Source organism: Paramisgurnus dabryanus, chromosome 2 (assembly GCF_030506205.2).
Source record: "Paramisgurnus dabryanus chromosome 2, PD_genome_1.1, whole genome shotgun sequence".
NCBI classification, from domain to species: domain Eukaryota; kingdom Metazoa; phylum Chordata; class Actinopteri; order Cypriniformes; family Cobitidae; genus Paramisgurnus; species Paramisgurnus dabryanus.
The window spans coordinates 9,068,262-9,089,082 of record NC_133338.1 but is presented as its reverse complement, the minus strand read 5'-3'; the positions used below and the strand labels follow the sequence as shown (position 1 = coordinate 9,089,082).

The 20,821-nt window shown below is 44.0% G+C and overlaps 1 pseudogene; it reads right to left on the bottom strand.

Annotated features, from left to right (window-relative positions):
- Positions 1-7,358: 7,358 nt before the first annotated feature.
- Positions 7,359-19,527, bottom strand: LOC141280660 (uncharacterized; annotated as a pseudogene).
- Positions 19,528-20,821: the final 1,294 nt, after the last annotated feature.

The following is a 20,821-nucleotide window of genomic DNA, read 5'->3' as shown; positions in this document are numbered from 1 at the left end:
CCGACTAAAATAGAGGCGAATGGGAAGGGGAAACTGTCAGCTGCGCGCTGCGCGCCCAAAATTTTTCACGGACGAGCGGACGCCTCCGGGAGTCCCCGCGCGGCCGGCCGGTCGCGCCTGCGCAGTTTTCGCGCCCCTCCCCCAAAAGATGCCCGACTCGGTTTTCCACGGGGATTAGGGATTTCTGACGTCGTTCGGCGCTCGGCCACCAGGGGGAGACTCTGCCCCGTCCACGGACCCGCTATTTGTCCGATTGCCCGTTACGGTCGGACACGCCCCCCGGGACCCCCCCAAACGTCCACGGACCCACTATTTGTCCGTTTGCCCATTATTTGTGCGGATTGACCCCCTGACCCCTCCTGACCGACCCCCCCCATGACACGTACCCACTATTTGTCCATTTGCCCGTTAGTTGCGCGGGTCGACCCCCTGACCCCACCTGACCGCACCCCCGACCCCCCCCCATGACACGTACCCACTATTTGTCCATTTGCCCGTTAGTTGCGCGGGTCGACCCCCTGACCCCACCTGACCGCCCCCCCATGCCACAGACCCACTATTTGTCCATTTGCCCGTTAGTTGCGCGGATTGACCTCCACCTTCCATTTGACCTCCCCCGATCTGCACCAAATTCGCACCACGCGTAGAGCGCGCCGAGATGAACACGTTAAGGCGTACCCCGGTCGTCTATTCCCGACCAATCATTTTGACCTTGCCGGATCATCACCAAATTCGCACCACGCGTAGAGCTTGCCGAGACTGAGATGGGTGCGCGGGTACCACCCTCCTAGCTCGTTCCTGTGCCGAGATAGAGGCCTGACACTCTCATGTAAATAGTCTGCCAATGGACGCGGAATGGGTTCGTGTCAGTTTTTTCCTCAAGGGCCTCTGCGATTTCGACCGCGCGGATTCGACGCGGATGACGCCCGGATCGCGTCGAGGTAACATTCGCGCAAATTCGACATGTACACGAACCCACTATTTATTTTTGAATGGAATCGATGACACGTGTCAGGGCCGTAGCTCCGCCCCACAACGAGTCACCGCCCCCAGACGCGCCTTCCCGAGCACGGCGCGACCTCCTCGTCACGCGTGAGAGGTTTGAGCTAATTCCGGCAAACTTTAAAATTTGGTCCAAAAAAATGACGTAAGGGGGTACCCCAGTCGTCTTTTTTTGACCAAATTTTCGACCTCCTCCGATCTTCACCAAACTCGCACCACGCGTCAAGCGTGCCGAGACTAAGACAGGGGTGCAGGTCCCACCCTCCTAGCTCGTTCCTGTGCCGAGATAGAGCCCTGACACCTGCGTGCAAATAGTCTGCCAATGGACAAATAATGGGTTAGTGTCACTGCTTTCCTTAAGTGCCTCACTGATTTCGACCGCATTACCGCTACGCGGACGAAGCGCGGAGAGCGTCTAGGTCACTTGCGCGTACGTACAACGTGTTCTTGACCGCACGTTGTCGTACGCGCGCGCAAGTGACTTTGACGCTATCCGCGCTTCGTCCGTGTCGCAGTCATGCGGTCGAAATCGCTGAGGCTCTAAAGGAAAAAACTGACAGAAACCCATTATGCGTCCATTGGCAATCTATTTGCAGGCAAGTGTCAGGCCTCTATCTCGGCGCAGGAATGAGCTAGGAACGTGGTACACACATTCCTGTCTTAGTCTCGGCACCCTCTACGCGCGGTGCGAGTTTGAAGTAAATACGGGAATTTTTTTATCTCGGGCACTGAATTTCGGCCTTTTTTCCCAATTTGAATGCCCGTAGCTTAGCCCTCAAGAGGGCCACGCCCTTGACATTGGCACTGTTGGAAAGTACTGCTCGGCTGAGAAAAAGAGCACTAAACTTTAGCCTATTTCACGTGTTTAAAAAAAAAAAAACCCTAAGTCCAAGCTTTTTTTTTACATATTCAAATGACCGTAGCTCCGCCAAGGCTACACCTTGGGCTCGTTGGAAAGGGCTAGTGCGGGCCTTTCCAACGCATCATCACTCGAGTCTCTACGACCTTCCTGGGCCGAGAAATTGAGCCGTGAATATGAGCCTTTTACATACATTTAAAAAAAGAAAAAACTATATCTCGGCGAGGGAACGTCGTAGAGAAACGAGGCTGGTGTCGTTCGAAAGCTCTCGCCCAACCCTTTAAAACGCCACCACCCACAAGGACCTCCCCTTCCGGAGATATAAAAAATGAGTTATTATATTCAAATTCCCCTAGCTCCGCCCCAGAGAGGGTCACGACCTTTCCAACGCACCCTCAACCGAGCGTCTACGACCTTCCTAGGTCGAGAAAAAGAGCCCTAAACTTTAGCATTTTTCACATTTTTTCAAACGCAGAAACGATTGAGGTCAAACTCAAAAAGAGCCTATTTTGAACATTTTTCCAAAAAACAAAACAAAAAAACAGTTCAGAAATGCATCCATTTACGTTGTTAAACAGTGAAATTGCATGTTATTTACCATGCAATTGAATACATACCAGTTCTCAGTTGTCAAACAAGTGTTATTGCATGTTATTTACCATGCAATTAAAAACGTACCAGTTCTCAGTGACAATAATATTGCATGTTATTTACCATGCAATTAAAAATATAAAGAAACAACCAAACGCATGATTAAAACACATATAAAAACTTTATTGAACATACATTACAATTAATTAAAACAATTAAAACTTTTTAAATATGCTCCAGTGAGGGGTACTGCGGCCCTGAAACGAAAGAAAGATTAAAATTAATTAAATGATTTCCTTTAACAGTAACATAATTAAAGGCACAGCATGATACATACCTTGGAGCGTATCCCCCCACTGGAGAGGATCCATGGAATTGTCCTCTGTAAAACAAATCATTCAATCATTCTTGCTGTCCGAGCGAGATAATGCAGAATCGCTAGCAGATTTAAGACCTACCAAGCATCTGCAGGAAGCTCATGGACACTACGTCCATCTCGAAGGGTTCAACTTCACTGACCCCCACACTGGCCTCGACCCCATCTCCAATGGTCACTGTAATGATATAAAAAACAAACATTTGATTTCTGTATCAGAAGGAAAGGCAAAAGGCCATTCGGGGCGATGAATTGAGACCTACTTAGAAAGTCATCAAAGGAGAAGCCAGTGTGAGGGTCGCTGCTCGCAATAACGACAGGCGGGCAGACGGGCGGGCAGACCTCGATCTGCGTGTCAGGATCGTCTGAAACGACACATAAATGTATATAGACGATTAGCTTAACTTGCTGTGTCTTGAAAGACAACGGAGCAAAGTTCAGACATAGTACACCTACCAGAGGGTTCGAGAGTCACGAGGGGCACCTCCGGGTTGCTGGCCTCAAGCTCACGGAGCCTCTCCATGGTGATGTCCCACTGGAAGTGCCGGACAGTTCTTCTGAGCTCCTTGTCCTAGGAGACGAAACGTGTTTAAAACCGGTTCGTAGAGATTTACTAGCTATCGACATTTTGACAAAGAAAGTTTAACGGTCGACACTCACCGACAGATCCTTGTGGGCGTGGGCGAAGTGTGACCGGATGTATTTGACCGACCAGCCACACAACGGGCACGGTCGGAAAGGCTCCGTGACCTTCCTCAGGGAAAAGCTGACCCAAAGGTGCCTTTTCCCTGAGGTTAAGGATGCCGTGAGATACCCGGAGGTGTTGCCTCATGTTGACCCGGGGCTTTTTACAAAAGGGGCATTTTACAGGAGCCATTTTTCTGAAACGACACAAAAGAAAGAGGACACGAATAACAAATAACAGACTTTAATAGAGCCAAACGTATGCGTAATGCAACCGGCACCAAGATATTACAGCATATTGATGAGAAAAGCATAGGTCAGAGGTTACAGTAGCACTACGAGGCCTGCTTTTTGCATTAAAACAATGTAAACACGAGTCTCAGACAGTAAACTTTAATGTAAAGTGACATTGATAGAGCTAAACGTGTGCATAATGCAACGAGCACCAAGAAATTACTGTTTTTTCCATAAGACAAGCATAGGTCAGAGGCTACAGTAGCACTACGAGGCCTGCTTTTTGCATTAAAACAATGTAAACACGAGTCTCAGACAGTAAACTTTAATGTAAAGTGACATTGATAGAGCTAAACGTGTGCATAATGCAACGAGCACCAAGAAATTACTGTTTTTTCCATAAGACAAGCATAGGTCAGAGGTTAAATCAATCAATCAACTCATGTTTAATGCAATAGCCAGGCCCTGGTATTAAAAGGTGCGTCACAGACGCTGGACTGTGACTTTACGTGACGTTAAACAGATAATTACTTAATAAATCACGATCTATGCATTAACGAGACATGTCGGCGCTCGTATTACAACTTTGTACATATCCAATTTAAAAAAAATCAATTAACACTATCACTTGTTAAAAGTTTCAAATCGTCAAATCAAAACATAATCAAACTTACTCATTAAATCGATCATCTGTTGATATATGAGTCATTAATCAGCTGTTGTCAATATATATAGGGGTTTCCGAAATTCCCGTCAAGTCCTACGTAGAGAGTACAGTAGCCAATGGGATTCGTTTACCTTTTGAAGTCGTTGTTTTAATTTTACTTGTTTTTCTCAAACTAATAAAGTTAATTTACATCATTCGAGATCAACGTTACGTTTCATTAAGTTGTCTTTATGTTGAAATTAATTGTTCTTAGGCGCTGTTCACTTCCTGGTTTGTGTTTACATATTTAAAAACGATGTAATAATTTTTTAATTTTTTTTTACCTTATTCCGTTTAGTTTCTCGTTACCTTACGCTGTTTCGATCACGTTTTATGTTACGTTTATAGTTTATTAATTCCTAGGGCCGTTCACTTCCGGTTTTCAGTTTCGCTCTGTTTTAACTTTATTCTATCAAATATTTTGACCTTATTCATTTTCCTTTGGCCAAACGACGATTCCCTTTCGCTAGAGATTAATGTTTAAGTTTTATCTATTTGTTTTAAGTGTTTTTAATAAATTGTTTTAATAAATTGTTTAATACTTGTTTCATGTTAGTTATTATCTGTTAATTCCTTTGGATTCTCTTTGCTAACGATTGTATTAATTAATAAAAAATGCTGGTATTCGAATAAAGCTATTTACTTAAGTGTTGTTTGATTACTTGGAATTTATTATTGTCAAAACCAGAAATGAAGACAAGTCAGTCATTTTTCCAAAGAACATGAACATTTATTTATAAAAAAAGAGACACAACAATATGAACACATTTAAATAACACAGAACATTTTAACATTTTAACATGTCACTTCCGGGCCTTGTCCAAGGCCCGCCTCAGGTTCGCACGTGCCCCTGCATATTTTACTGCGGCTCAACGGGCTCAGGGCAGGCTTGACCGGCGTCAGGACCACCACCGGTTTCCTGACGACCCTCTTCGGACGGCTCAGGAGGCCCAGCGCCGGGGCTGCCTGCCCGGGGTCGGCCTGCTCGGGGTCGGCCTGCTCGGGGTCGGCCTGCTCGGGGTCGGCCTGCTCGGGGTCGGCCTGCTCGGGGTCGGCCTGCTCAGGGTCGTGGACCGCCGGCGAAGCCTTTTCCCCGGAGTGGGCGGACAGGTCGCTGGGCGTCCGGACCGGGGACGCCCCGATGGAGGACGAGGACGAGGAGTCCGAGCTCGCCACGTTTTCCCCCTTGTACTTTTCCAAGCTCTGAAACACAAGAAGGAGAAAGAAATTAGCATCGACGCAAGCCGAACGCAGTCGCGTAAGAGCTACGAAGGCAACTCACAGGGGGAGAGTCGAGGCTGGACACCCCGGACTCCTGGTAGGGGACCGCCTCGCCTTCCTCCTCCGTACTGCTTTCGGAGGTGGGCGGCGAGGAGGTCGGGGACTCGTCCTTCTGTCTCTTGGCCGCTCCCCGGCCGTGCTTGCTTTTGCCCGTCCTCTTCCGCCCCTCTTCCTCTGCGGCCGGCTTCGCCGGCGAGACCTCCTCCCCCACCAACGCCCCCTCGAAGAGCCGACGGTGCTCCACGGCCTGCCTGACGTTCAGGTTCATGGCGTAGAACCGGTCGGCCGTGGAGGTGTCGTGGCACATGAACTTTGCCATTTTTTCCCGGTCGGCCTTCGAGTGGGTGTTACGGGCCTGCGAAAGAGAGAAGAACACAAAGGGTCAGTCGCGAGCGTACGTACAAACGAAATCTAACGATATCACGGGTGTCCGGCGCTTACGTGGGTGGCGATGGAGGTCCGCATGTCCATGAAAGTTGGCTTCCCCGGCAGGCCCATCGACACCCAAGCCCCCTGAAAGTAATTGTTCAGGTTCTTACAGGGGTTGGGTGTCGATGTGAAAAAGAATAAGCGGGCGTCCGGCCCGCCGACCAGCCGGTCGCACAGCGCCAGGAACCGCCGAAACCATCCATACTCCTCGGCGGTCAGGGACATCTGCGCCGGGCCGAACGCCCGGTTCGTCTTGTGTAGAGAGATCTGCTAGAGAGAAAAGAGAGAGAGAGTTAGGTCGTGCCAGGCGCGACGATTTCCGATCTACGCTCGGGGGAAAACGCTTACGTTTATGAGGTAGTCCCCTGTGCTCGGCGACTTGACGGCCCCCTCCACCTCCCGGATGGTGAGGTTCTGAAAAAACCCCAGCCGGTGCCCGTAAATGGAGGCGTAGTAGGCCGTCAAGTAGCCATAAAAGGAGAACTGGGTCTTCTGCTGCAGGTCGTTCTCGAGCTGGTCTGTGGATACAAGAGCACACCTGAGTAAAACAGAGACACGAAACCGGACACAATGCCAAACCGACAGCGACTTCGACCTACCCAGGACCTCCGGGATACGCTTCTTGGCCTCCGAGAGGCATTGACGGAGCACCGCCTTGGGGATGACGCGGCCCTCTTTGGCCTGTTTCACCCCAATTTGGTGCATCACAACACCTCTACGGAGGCCCTTCAGCAGGGCCCTGGCCTCCCGCCTGATCCCCAGCATGTATTTCTTGGACAGGCGGGAGGTCGGCGGAGGGGTCTCATGCACGTAGTCCAGGAACTGGGCCACGTTGTCCAGATAGTGTTTCAAGGTAGTCTCGGTCATTTTGGATGCCCTGAGACTGGTCACCCACCTGCGGACACACACAAAGAGAAACGAGAGTTAATAGCGCCCCGCCGGCGTCAAAACGACAGCAGAAAGACAACAAGGACCGGAACTTACGTCCTCATCCTCTCAGGGTCATGCATGAACCGCAACGTGGCCAGCTGGCTTTTCCCCTCCGCCATGTAGGCCATGAAGGCCCTGATCCGGTACACTTTGCTGGTAACGTTGTCCCTCAGCTTCCGGCTGGGTTCCGGCCCCTCGTGGTGCCTCCTGAACTCCGCCAGGAGCTCGTCGAGAGAGAGGGAGATAAACGTTAGCATTATAGACTATCAACAGTAGGAGGTCGCTGGGAACAAAGACCGCTGCTCACTAAGGGCGACCACGTGGTCCGGAAACTGAGGGCCGCTTGACTCTCCCCCCTCTTCCTCCTCAGGTTGCGGGGGTGGCGTGACGGGCCCAGCTTCTACCTCCGGAGGAGAGTCTCCGGTGGCCTCCGGTGGTGCCTCCTCCCGGTCCGGAGACACCGGAGCCTCCAGAGCGCCGAGAAGTTTTCCCGTCACCCTCCGGACTTCCTGCGCCGACCTCGCCGTCTTCCGACGAAGAAGTTTTTTATACCTCTTGGTGAGCTCCGCCAAGGAAGACGTGAGGGCGTCGACCTGTTCGTTGAGGTCGGCGTTGGTCGCCCTCAGCCTGTCGCGAGCCCGCGCACAGGCCTCGGAGCCGCAGTCCTGCTTTTTTGGAATCTATTTTTTCTGGAACGCCGCAGCGGCCCACGCTTCGGGGGTCCGTCTCGGGAGAACTCCGACATAGAGCGTGCCGAGTTTCGGCCCGATCGGAAGCCGACACGAACCCGCGCGCCGAAACGCGGGAAACTGTCGTAAGCTCGCCAAATTCGGCACGCGGTCTGCTGGACGGCTCTGGCCCGACATATCTGAAACCCGCGCGCCAACGCCGCACAGCGTGCGCACAGGAGCGCCGCAAAATCCCAGTTTTAGGGTTCGTAACTCGGCTCGCGATAGGCTCTCCGCCGCGTGCTTCGGAGTCCCCAGCCGGGCCCCGTGTGGGATGTTACGACTGGCGTATCGGGGCCGCGCGACGTTCAGGGACCGCGCGGGGGTCGAGACACTTTTCCATTAAACCAATGTTATTTTCCGTAATGGGTTTGTGGACGCGCTCCTCGTGACCCCGCGCGGTGTCATATGACCTCTGGGGGGCCCCCGATCGACATATCTGAATCTGGAGAACGTAGCACCAAATTAAGACAAGGTTGTCCAAATGTTCTCAAAATCACTCATCATGATCCTCTTGATGGCCTAGACCACCACACCATGTTGTTTGCCATTCGAGCTCCGTTTAGCTAATTTTTTTTCTGAAGGTCCCAGGGGTCTGCGCTTCGGGGGCCCGTACGGTGGGGCCCCCAAGCGCGCGGGTGCCGAATTTCGACCCGATCGGACACCGTCCGCGAACCCGCAGTTTTAGCGGGAAACTGTCAGTGCTCCTGCGAGGCCGGGAAAAGGACTAGGTGCCCGAAATTCGGCGTGCTGTCCGGCAGAGGGTCCGCGCACGACGTCTCCGAAGCACGCGCGCATTCGGCGTACGCCCTGCCCACAGCGCCCTCGCTGTGCCTCCCGGTGCGATCGCAAAACTCCTAGGGCTAGGGTTGGCAAGTAGGGTCGAGAAAGGTTCTTGGGGGGCAGGCCGCCGGATTCCTCAGCTGGGCCGTCGGCAAGGGGATACCCCGTGCGTTTCGAAGCCGCGCGCCCTTACGGGGCCGCGTGACGGCACTGCCACGTCTCCATTAAAGCAATGTTATTTTTCGTACCTGGTTCGTGTCACTACGTCCCCAGGACCCCGAGACGGGCCGGATCTCGAAACGGACGACTGGCAAGCTCACAGCCGATGGCTGAGAAGGGGGTAGGGGTGGTTCGGTAGAGCTAGGGTCCAAATTGAGCAAAAACGGACAGGAACGACATTTTCGCGTCGAACTCTGCGCTACAGGGCACGTGAGGGGACGTAAGCCGGGCCCGTGACGTCCGTTTGGGGTTTGGACCTTTTCCCGAAAAAGTAGTCTGCAAATGTACAAATAGTGGGTCTGTGTCATGGGGGGGGGGTCGGGGGTGCGGTCCGGTGGGGTCAGTTGGTCAACCCGCGCAACTAACGGGCAAATGGACAAATAGTGGGTCCGTGTCATGGGGGGGTCGGGGGGTGGTCAGGAGGGGTCAGGGGGTCAATCCGCAACAATAATGGGCAAATGGACAAATAGTGGGTCCGTGTCACGGGGGGGGGGTCGGGGGGTGGTCAGGATGGGTCAGGGGGTCAATCCGCACCAATAATGGGCAAATGGACAAATAGTGGGTCCGTGTCAGGGGGGGCGTGTCCTGGGGGGCGTGCCCGGGGGTCCCGAGGGTTGTGGCGCTAAATCCGGACCAATAATGGGCAAGTGGACAAATAGTGGATCCGTGTCACTGGGGGTCGAGGGGGGTGGTCCCACAACTCAATGGCACCCCTAGAGGTGTCCATTACCTGGTAGAATCTGCCTTGCAGGTAAAATCTTTGAAATTTTAAAAGTGTCCATTCTGTAACCGGTTTAACGCGTCCATGGTTGACACGAAAGGCGTACGATCCCTCGCCCCAATTATGGTGACAATGGCAGACTAAATGAATGGCATTTTTGACACAAACCCACTAGGTTCCCTTGCTATTCATAACCTCATTTTGTGTACGTTGAAGCAAAAGTCCCATTTCTTCTTCTGCTTTTGTGATGTTGCTTAGTATATAAACAACTACAGAAAATGCATCTGTGACATACTGAATATCCATATTTCCTTGCCAAGCAGGAGTAAATCTCTGTTATACTGGTTTACCCAAATATCTTTTGGATTTCGTTTCAAGACAATGGATTTCTTTTTAGAACATTTGTTGTATGCTTTTTCAAAGACAACCTGACAAATACCAACAGATGTGAATAAATTATCAGTTGAATCAAAAATCACATCAGAGTTTAAAACATTTTTGATTTTTTTAAATTAAATTTGCTGTGTCATCTTCATTTTTCCCTTTAAACTCATCTGCATTAGATGCTCTTGTAATAAAGTTATGGCTAGATGGAGGTCTTGGAAAATTAAAACGACTTACTGTATTTTTCTTGCGACATGTTTTTGAATGTCTTTTTACTGTGCTTCCACACAGTGTTTACTGTTTCAAAGAGTTCAATGTCTTGTTCTGGTGGTGTCTCACAGGTTATATATGTGTCAATGAAATCAGCAACCACAGGATCGTTAGCTTCATCATCATCATTAAGCTTTGGAGCATTTTCTACCCAAAACAGACAGTGAACATGAGAAGAACCACGTTGCTGGAATTCAACACGATAAAAATAGTATTTTATTTTACCGATAGGTTCAGCTGGTGACATAATGACATATGTGACCCGTCACGGAAACCAGGGACTCAAGTCGGCAGCACAAGTTTCGAGAAAATGAGAAACAAAGTTTTTTTTTCGAAATTTGTGATTTTCGTTTTATTGCAGAATCTGTTAGTTGAGATCACGAAGAAGCCTCTCCATGTTTGAGATAGCAGTTTTTGTATATTTAAAAGCGTACATTTTGCGGTTAAAATTGGCTTGTTTTTCCGGAGATTCTAGCGTGCAGCGGGGGGCGTCATTGTCTGTGTGTATATTTACATACTGTATAAGCTTGTGTTTTCGCCTCCGCCCCCAAAGGGAACAGCGTGACTACTAAATAAGGATAGTTCGCCCAAAAATGAAAATAATGTAATTAATGACTCACCCTTATGTCGTTCTAAACTCGGAAGACCTCCGTTCATCTTCGGAACACAGTTTAAGATGTTTTATCGTTAGATTTAGTCCGAGAGCTTTCTATCCCCTTAATTGAAAATCTATGTATGGTTTCCATGTCCAGAAAGTTAATAAAAACATCATCAAAGTAGTCCATGTGACATCAGTGGGTCAGTAAGATTGTGTTGATGCATCGAAAATACAGTTTGGTCCAAAAATAGCAGAGTTACGACTTTATTCAGCATTGTCTTCTCTTCCGGCTCGAGCGTGAAGTCACGTGACTGTAGTGACGCGCAGCCCTGTTCCTCAGACATGTTTGCTAAGTTTTTTTTTTTTTGCTACGTTTTTTTTTTTTTAAACTTATAGCCTGCGTCTCCCCAGACTGTAAAGCTCGGGCGCACAAAACAAAAGAAAAATAAAAGAAGCTGGGGCGGAACAAATAACAGTCAGCCGCATCGTACGTCAGCCGCGTCACTGACTTTATGCGGCGCCGCAGTCGGATGACGTCAAAGTACCGCGAGAGCTCTTCAAGAAATCTTACAGAGTAGTTTAATTTCGACTCGCTCTCGCGGTACTTTGACGTCATCTGTATGTCAGTTCTTGCAGCGCAGCATGAGTCCAAACACACAGAAGTTACACAGATATAGTTGTATTCTTCATATAATTGGCTACATGTTTTGTCTATCAATATTTTCCATGAAGTCATTGGCTGATGGAGGAACGAGCGAGCCATTGGTAACCTCTCTAAAGGATGTCACGTTTTCCACGGCGCTGTTTGGATGATCTATTATACTACTTCCCTATTTTAAATACAAACTTTGAAGGCGGGTTCATGTGTTTAACGGAGTGTAAGCTCATATACCCTTACATGTTATGATTTAAATAGTCTTCAGATTATATATTATATTGTATTACCAGACATTCATGCGAAATCTGATGTAAACAATCTATATTTCACGGATTATACGCATTTGTGGACAAATATGGTCATTGGATAATCTGAAACAGACTGGATTCGACTTGTGATCCCCACAAAGGTAAAAGAGTCATGTTTATTTTTGCGGGTTGTCATTTGGTCATAAAATACTACATATGATGCTAGAACATCTCAAAAAGGGTTTTACAGGGGGTATGGCTTAGCTAAATGAGATGTAAATGAGCCCTATTGTCTCCCCCAGCTGAAAAGAAGAGTCCCTTTCGTCTCGATTTTCTCGGTTTGAGTATTTCTGAGTTCCTATATTCAAATGGCCACAACTTCTCCAAATCTTATCAGATTTCCATGTGTTACACATCGTTGGAAAGCTTAGAAACTGCACTTTCAGAATCTGTGAATAACTCAAAATGCCCAGATCCGACTTGTGTCCCTACTTTCCGTGACTGGTCACATATTTCAGAAAACAATGCCATCTGTGATCAAACATTCTTGCTGCAGTGACAGGATTTTTTCATACAAGTTCGCATTTCTCAGCCCAGGCAAGTTGATCTAAATTTATTTGTTTGCCCTCTTGTTTAATAATGGTGTTCAACATTTCAGACCATCTCAGATCAGCAGAACTAAAAGATGCAAAGAAGATGGTATGCCAAGTTGTCTAATCAAAGCAAAGAGATCTTTCTGTGTAGACATCCAATAGGGAGGGGTCCCTCTGACTGGTCTCAAAAACTTATATCCTTCATTAAACTTAAGTATTTTTGCAAGGAATCAGGATTTGTCAGCATATCTGGTGTCACCTGATAAACTACCTTTCGCAAAACCTTTTCATAATGCAATTGAGACATTAGACAGAATTTGTTCAACTTCTGATATATACTGTGCATAAAAAAAGAAGTCTGAATTCTAAGCAAAACGTCCATCAGCATTTAATATTTGTGCATTCAGGTATCGTGACAATGTGATTTTTTTCTGGTCTGGCATCGTGAAATGTTGGACCACCAGTAGGATAAAGAAAAGGGAAGCACTTAGTCTCATTGGTTTCATTTGATAACAACCTGACAGGACTGTTACCTTCACCTGGTACTACACTTAGTACATCATGAAAATGTTGATCAATTATTTCTGAACCAATGTCAAAAGGCTGTAGTGATGTGTCTGACAAAAGTCCACTTTGCTCCCTGATATATGTAAGATCTTCCTGTGGTTCATCATCAGCTACCTTCTCATTGTCACTGTTATCAGAAACATTATCTTCCTGCATTTCATTACCATCAGCCTCATCAGGTTCATTCAAATTGTTGATCTTCTGCTCATTAAACTCCACATCTTTATTTGGTGAAGAACAATAAGTGGTATATACTAAAGCATTTCTGACGTTATCAGTGTGGACATATTTATATTCATAATGGCCTTTGTATGTCAATTTTCGTTTCAGTTTGATTTTTATCATATGATCACACATTAATTTCGTGGAAGTATGTTGGTCATGTTTGTAGTATTAATCGGAATACAGACAACGGGTCCATGGCATGCCCTCTGCCGACCTCTGGGAAGACAACAATTTAAGAAAGGAATATTGAGTGCTATTAGACGTTGTTCCAATGAGTTTAGACATTTTAATTCTTTAGGAATTTCCTCCAAATGCATATTGTTGGCAACACTCTCTTCAGGTAGTTGTCCTTTAAGGATTTTTTGATGGCATATATAACATATCCACAAATTACAGGCTAAATTACCAGATAAATTACAACTATGCTCACATTCAGTGTCACATACATGTAAATACTTTAGTGTGATGCATCTTTCGCTTAAAGCAGCTATGTGCTGTCCTTTTTGTTCATAGCAATCAAATTCACACTCAATAACTTGTTTTCTAAACAATAGCCGATGACATACACAACAAACAAATTCTGGACCTCTGCTGACTTCTTGATGAAACCGACCAATAGTAGCATCAATTTTTTTGTCTTTCTCTTTGTTTTGCATAAATTTCACATCCTTTCTGTATTTTACTCATGCGGAAGTTTGCATCATTATGATATTTACTATAAGAATATTCACGAACACTGGCATTAAAAGTGGGATTTGTGCAATATTTATGCTTAGAATATTCAAGAACACTGGCATTGAAACTGGGATTTGTGTTATATTATCCTTAGAATATTCACGAACACTGGATTTAAAAATGGGATTTGTGCTATATTTAGGCTTAGAATAGTCACGTAAGTTAGATTTAAAAACTGTGTTGGTTTTGTATTTGATATGAGAATATTGAAAATCAACATCTGTGGAATATTTGTCCTTTGATTTTTTTTTACGTTTTGATATTTAATTTGAAGAATTTGAAGTTTTCTCTCCTTATATTTAGTGTCATGACAATACTTATTTTTAGACATTTCAATCTTTTTCTGTCGGTATTCAATATGAGCACAATCTTTAGTTTTGGAAATTTTATTTGTTTTCTGTCTGTATCCAATGTCTTCTAAAAATGTCCTTTTAGACAATTCTTTTGGGCTTGTCTGCGGTGTCATTTAACTTCCTTTTTCGTAAACAGCTTTGCATGCTCCTGCACAAACATTTATTTGATTTTTATGTGTAACACATGTGACTATTTCAAAGTGATTTTCATTACAGTGCTTCAGATTTATAGCATTATCTGTAAATACCTAATCAGTTGATGCATGTACATTCCATCTGTCATTATTGAAAGTAAAAATATTTGTTTTCATCAAATATTCTATAATAGAATCCCAGATTTTCTCAAAAACATCAGCCCTGCCTCTTAAGCAATAAGTAAATTGTTCAAGTCGTAGTGTATCATACAAGAGGAGTTTAAACAGATGAAATGTTGGAGATTTATGTTGTTTCCAATTGAGCAATACACATTTTTTTGCTATGTAAGAGATTACACTAATTCTTTGTACAAATACGGGGTCATATGTCTTATCAAATTCAGTCCCAAAAAGATATAGTACAGGCGTAAAGTCCAATGATGTTTTGAGAGCTTTAACTGTCCAATCATGTACCTCTTTCCAAAAGTACTCAAGCTTTTGACATTTCCAAAAGATGTGCATAATTGATCCTATACATGATTCACATCTGTGGCATTTAGGTGACACATTGGGATACATTTTGCTCAATCGAAGGGGGGTATAATAAATTCTATGCATAAATGTATAATTCTGTTCTATAATTTTGTTACAAGAAAAAGAAGTAAAAACACTCTTACATATAATACCCCACTGGTCATCATCAAAGGTACATTCAAGATCCTTTTGCCACACAATTTTAAGTGAGGCCAAAGAAGAGTCATGGTGGTCTAAAAGTACACCATAAATAACAGAAACTATCCCTTTTAATTTTGTCTGTTTTATCAAAACATCCTCCATTCTAGATCGCTCCAATGATAAACGCCCTGCCTTATCCAAAGTACTTATCAAATGATGAATTTGCAAATACTTAAAGAACTCACATTTTGGAATCTTGAATTCTGAAATTAAATCTGAGAATGACTTTAAAGAGCAATTTACAAATAAATGTTGGAACTGATATATACCATAATCTTTCCATTTTAGAAGCAAAGATTTTCCAAAGGCTGGCGGTAAATCTGGGTTAGAAAATAGAGGTGCCAGACAGGAAATTTTACCAACAGATCCACAAAACCTCTTAACATCCTGCCAGGCTCTAAGTATATTATAGACAACATAAGACCTTGTCACAGAGTATAGTGTACTTATGTTATTAATATATGGTAAAAAAGTCAACGGCGTAGGAGAGCAAAGCTCTTCTTCAATAACTGTCCAGTGAGCAGTTCTACAATCAAGATGTATCCAACTAATCATACCTTTTGTTTGAGCAGCCCAATAATACAACTGAAGATCAGGAAGACCTAATCCACCATTTTCTTTAGCTCTAATAAGTGTTTTAAAAGATATTCTAGGTGTAGAATTCTTCCAGACAAATGAACTTATTAGTTTATTTAAGGAGTCAAAAAAAGCTTTATGGAGATAACAAGGCAGTGTTTGAAATAAGAAACTAAGTCTTGGTAGTATATTCATTTTAATTGTGTTAATTCTTCCTAGAAGAGAGATAGGGAGTAATTTCCAATAATCTAAATCTTCCTTAATCTTTTTGAGAAGTGGAGGGTAGTTTAAATTAAATAAGTCTTTGAGGTCTGAAGATACCTTCACTCCAAGATATTTAAGCCCAGCCTCGGCCCAAATAAAGGGCAAAGAACTCTTTAAACTATTGGAAATTGACATATTCATAGAAAAAGCGTTATTTTATAACCTGATATCTTCCCGAACATACTTATTAAATCTAACACTTTTGGAACTGTATTTTCTGGGTTCGATAGATACAAAATTATATCATCCGCATACAAAGAGATTTTGTTTTTTATTTTCCCAGTATCAACTCCCGTAATTTCTACATTAGTCCGTACAGCTTCTGCTAAAGGTTCAATTGCTAAATTAAATAAAAAAGGGGATGGGGGCATCCCTGTCGACAGCCCCTTTGTAAATCAAACTTCTCTGTAAGAGTACCATTAACGCATATTTGAGCCTGTGGATCACTATACATAGATTTTATCCACCCTATGCATCTGTCCCCAAAATTAAATTTCTTTAATACTGAAAAAAGGTATGACCACTCAACCCTGTCAAATGCTTTTTCTGCATCTAATGATATTATTAATGCTGGGTTTTTGTACAGGGTCGAGTGGTCGATTACATTCAGTAATCTTCTAATGTTATCAGAAGCGTTTCGTTTTTTTATAAAACCAGACTGATCTATATTAATAAGCTGGGGCATTAAATCTTCCAACCTATGAGCAATTAATTTAGAAATTATCTTAAAATCGACAGGCAACAAAGAGATCGGACGAAAGGAAGCACAATCAGCAGCGTCTTTATCTTTCTTATGTATTAATGATATCACAGCTGTCCTCATCGTTTCTGGAAGAGTTCCAGTTTGTGCAAAGTCTACGATCATAGGCATAAACAAGGGCTCGATTTCAGGCCAAAAGACCTTGTAAAATTCAACAGGATATCCATCTAGTCCTGGCGATTTTCCAGAAGGTAGTGACAGAATTGCTTGATACACCTCCTCCGGGGTAAAAAAGGAATTCAATTTTTCCCTATCAGCGCCCGACAGTGAAGGCAAAGATATATTTTCTAAAAACACATTAATATCTGTCTCTGACGGATTTTCAGATGTATATAACGGTGTATAAAAGCCATGAAAAGAGGATTTAATAGATTGCATATCATATTTTAGTTGTCCCGATGAATTACGTATGCATGTTATTGTACGGTCAGCATGATCTCTTCTAAGTTGATAAGCTAGAAGCCTACTTGATTTATTACAGAATTCATAATGATGTTGCCTAGTAAAAGTTAATAGTTTTTTAACATGTTCAATCTCAAGCAGATTAAGTTTATTTCTAACAATATAAAGATTCCTTAGGTTCACTTCTGTAGGTGATTGTTTGTGAAGTTGCTCTAAATATATAAGCTCCTTATTCAATTGCTCACACTGCTCGTTATTTCTTTTCCTCCTAGATGTATAAGAGATTAAATGCCCCCTAATAACAGCTTTGGCTGCCTCCCATATCACTGCAGGAGAAACAGGGGAGGCGGCATTATCTTGCCTATACTGTTCTAACCAGTGTCTAATGTTTTTACAAGCATCAGCATCAGTTAAGAGTGATGAATTAAATTTCCGATACCTAGTTGAATGTATCTGATGCTGATGCAATGATAGCCGGAGATAAATTGGCGCATGGTCTGATATAAGAATCGTGCCTATGTTACAAGAAATAACTGAGGAAAGATAGGCCTGAGGTAAAAAAAATAAATCTAATCGAGAGTAGGTTTTATGTCTCGCAGAGTAAAAAGTATAATTTTTCTGTATGGGGTTGAACTACCTCCACACATCAACAAGGCCGACCTCTCTAGAAGCTGTCATTAAAGTTTTTGAAGCATTGGGATTAGATACACAGGCTGAAGATTTATCTAAACTAGCATCCATACAACAATTAAAATCCCCAGCAATTATTCCAAAATCTGTGTTATATTGAATAAATAAAGTAATAATGTTCGTCATAAATTTGGGGCAGTCAGTGTTAGGTGCATAAACATTAAGTAATACTAAATCTTGACCATAAAGTGTTCCACATACTAATATGTACCTACCCTCATCATCTTTATGCTGCTCTTTAAAAATAAAAGGAAGGTTTTTATGCACAAGTATTGCCGTCCCCCTCTTATTACTTGAAAAACTTGAAAAATAAACCTGTCCTACCCAATCCCTCTTAAGCTTTATATGCTCCTCACTAGACAGGTGAGTTTCCTGGAGTAGTGCTATGTCAGCCTTTTCCTTTTTAAGAAAAGTAAGGACTCTCTTACGTTTAATTGGATAACCTAAACCTCTGACATTAAATGATATTAAATTAAGTAAACTACCCATATATAAATATCACGTGTAAACCATAACACAAGAAGACCATAAATAGATACACCAAAAAAAAAAAAAAAAATACACACACACAAAAAAGAGAAAAAAGAAAAAAAAGAGAAAAAAAGCACACAACTCCCCTTCCCACCCTAAGAACAGAAGCTTGGTCCCTAAACGACCAGACAATCCCCATCACAACAAATATGCGTGAAACCCTTAACTAGTACGGCAAACGATGAATGCCCCTCCAACATCGCACTTCAAATGTAAGTGTATAATTTTCATAATGTACTCAAACAAACGTAACTCCCATTATATGAATGATTATAAAAAAAACAAAGTCAAATAAAAAAAAATTAATATAAGATAGTGTGTCCAACCTGGTACTATGTATTATTGTCCACATTCATCATAATTAAATAAGTCAGTTGGAGAAGCAAAAGTAAAACTTTGTATAACTTAGTTGGAGGGAATAAACGCATACAAAAATCACTTCACCTCTTTCTTTTGAAACATTAAAGTCAAATCAAAACCGACCATCCACTGTTTAACCAGCGCTGATATTGCGATAGAAATCCTCGGCCTCGCGTGGAGAAGATAGCAGTTTGATCTTACCGTTGTAAAGCACCCGTAACTTACACGGATGCTGATGGTATCCACGAAAAATCCCCATGCCGATAAACAACTTTTTAACATCATTGTATTCACGTCTCAAACGGATTGTTTCGGCTGAAAGATCCTGGACAAAAGACAACTTGGATCCATCATGTTTGATATCTCGCTGCCTCGCGGTACGCAAAACAAACTCCTTATCATGAGAATTGAGAAAGCAGATAAGCACCGCTCTGTTCTGTTTGGGGTTTGCAGGAGCCAGCGTGCGGTGAGCTCTTTCCAAGATAAATGATTTCTCTGGTCCGAGTTCCAGCCATTGAGGTAGCATATCGTGCATAAAATCCAATAAGGAGCGTCTTCCTTCAGCTCCCTCTTTGAGACCGAATACTCGGATATTCTTCATCCTCCCACGATTTTCCAGATCATCCGTTTTCATTTCCAACTGTACAATCCGTTTTGTTGCCGAAATTAGCGCAGATTCAGTTGTATCAGCCTTGTCCTCCACTGCAGCAATACGGATCTCAGTTTCTTCAATACGTTTTTCGTTAGCTGACACATTTTGCTTAATATCAGACAGGTTTCTCTCCAAGGCATGGATGGAACTTGCCATTTCACCCAAACGGTTGTTTATACCATCTAACTTTAAACCAAAATCTGAACGGAGTCCTTTTAGCTCGTTTAGCACATCGGCTATCTCCGCCATACCGTCAGCGTTCGAGTTTTCTGCAGACAGAGCTGTTTTTGCACTTCGCGTGCGTGCTTTTGAAAAAAAGTCACATTCCTTAGCCGAAAGGGTCTTAGACATACTCGAGACAGAGTTAAAAAATAAAGTTTTGAAGAAGTTAGAGGTAGTTTATGTGCGAAGTTGTAAGGAGCCCGCGTTCTACGCAGCCATCTTCGTTGAGTTCACGCCCCCAAGCCTTTCACTTCTGAAACATGCTTATAGGTTTTAGGTTTGGTGTGTATGGTCGACCATTTAAAAAATAAGCCTAATAACAATAGCATAATAATATAGAGAAAATATAGAAAAAAACTGTGTCCTGCTTATGTAGCCCCCAGAGCCGGAGAGATAGTTCGCGCAGATCACCCGGTTACGGATCAGCCGGTTACGAGTTGAGAGATTCTCGAGTCAGAGCAGATTCGCATGTCTCTCGAGTCATTGTTTCAGGCTCTGAGTGAGAATCTCGGGTCAGTTCGCGGCTCGCGCGGATCCACAGGTCTCTCGCGTTTGCAATGTTTCCGGCTCTTAGTGAGAATCTCGGGTAAATTCGCTGATCACGCGGATCCGCAGGTCTCTCGAGTTTGCAATGTTTCTGGCTCTGAGTGAGAATCTTGGGTCAGTTCTCGCGCAGGTCAGCTGGTTACGACTGGATCTGTAGTCCGAGCGAAGTCTCATCAATAATGTTGAAAGAGGTTTGTGTGTGTGGTGGCGCTGTTTATGGTTTTACATTGAATTGTAGTAGGACTCAACTGATCCGGGTTAATGACACTAGAGACTCGCGACTCATGAGTTAATTTAAAGATCCGGGTTAAAGATCCGAGTGAGTCACGACTCAAACAGGTCTACTGTTGTGTTCATTAGTCAAATGTAAGCATGCACACAAAGCATCTTTACAGATGTTAATGGCTTAAAACTGAACTCATTATTTATAGTATCCCCAATAATGATGTCATCTGTGAGTACATCCTCATTTAACAGGACATCTGTCAACTCATTTTCTTGTGTATTTTTCTTATCCGGTAATTTTTCTTTATCCAATTTGCTTACATATAGCCCTTGTTTACTGTTACCATCAGTACACTTACTCAGCTTATGTTTGCTCTTATGTGGAGTGCTTGTGGCACTGCATTGTTGACTAGACTTACAAGTTGTGTTAACAGCTGTGGATTTACCAGTTGCTGTTGCTTTAACATCAATCACCTTGAGTGGTTTTCTTTCAGTGTTCAGTGAGACGGCAGCAATAACAGTTTGATTATTCAACTGACTTTCACCAAGA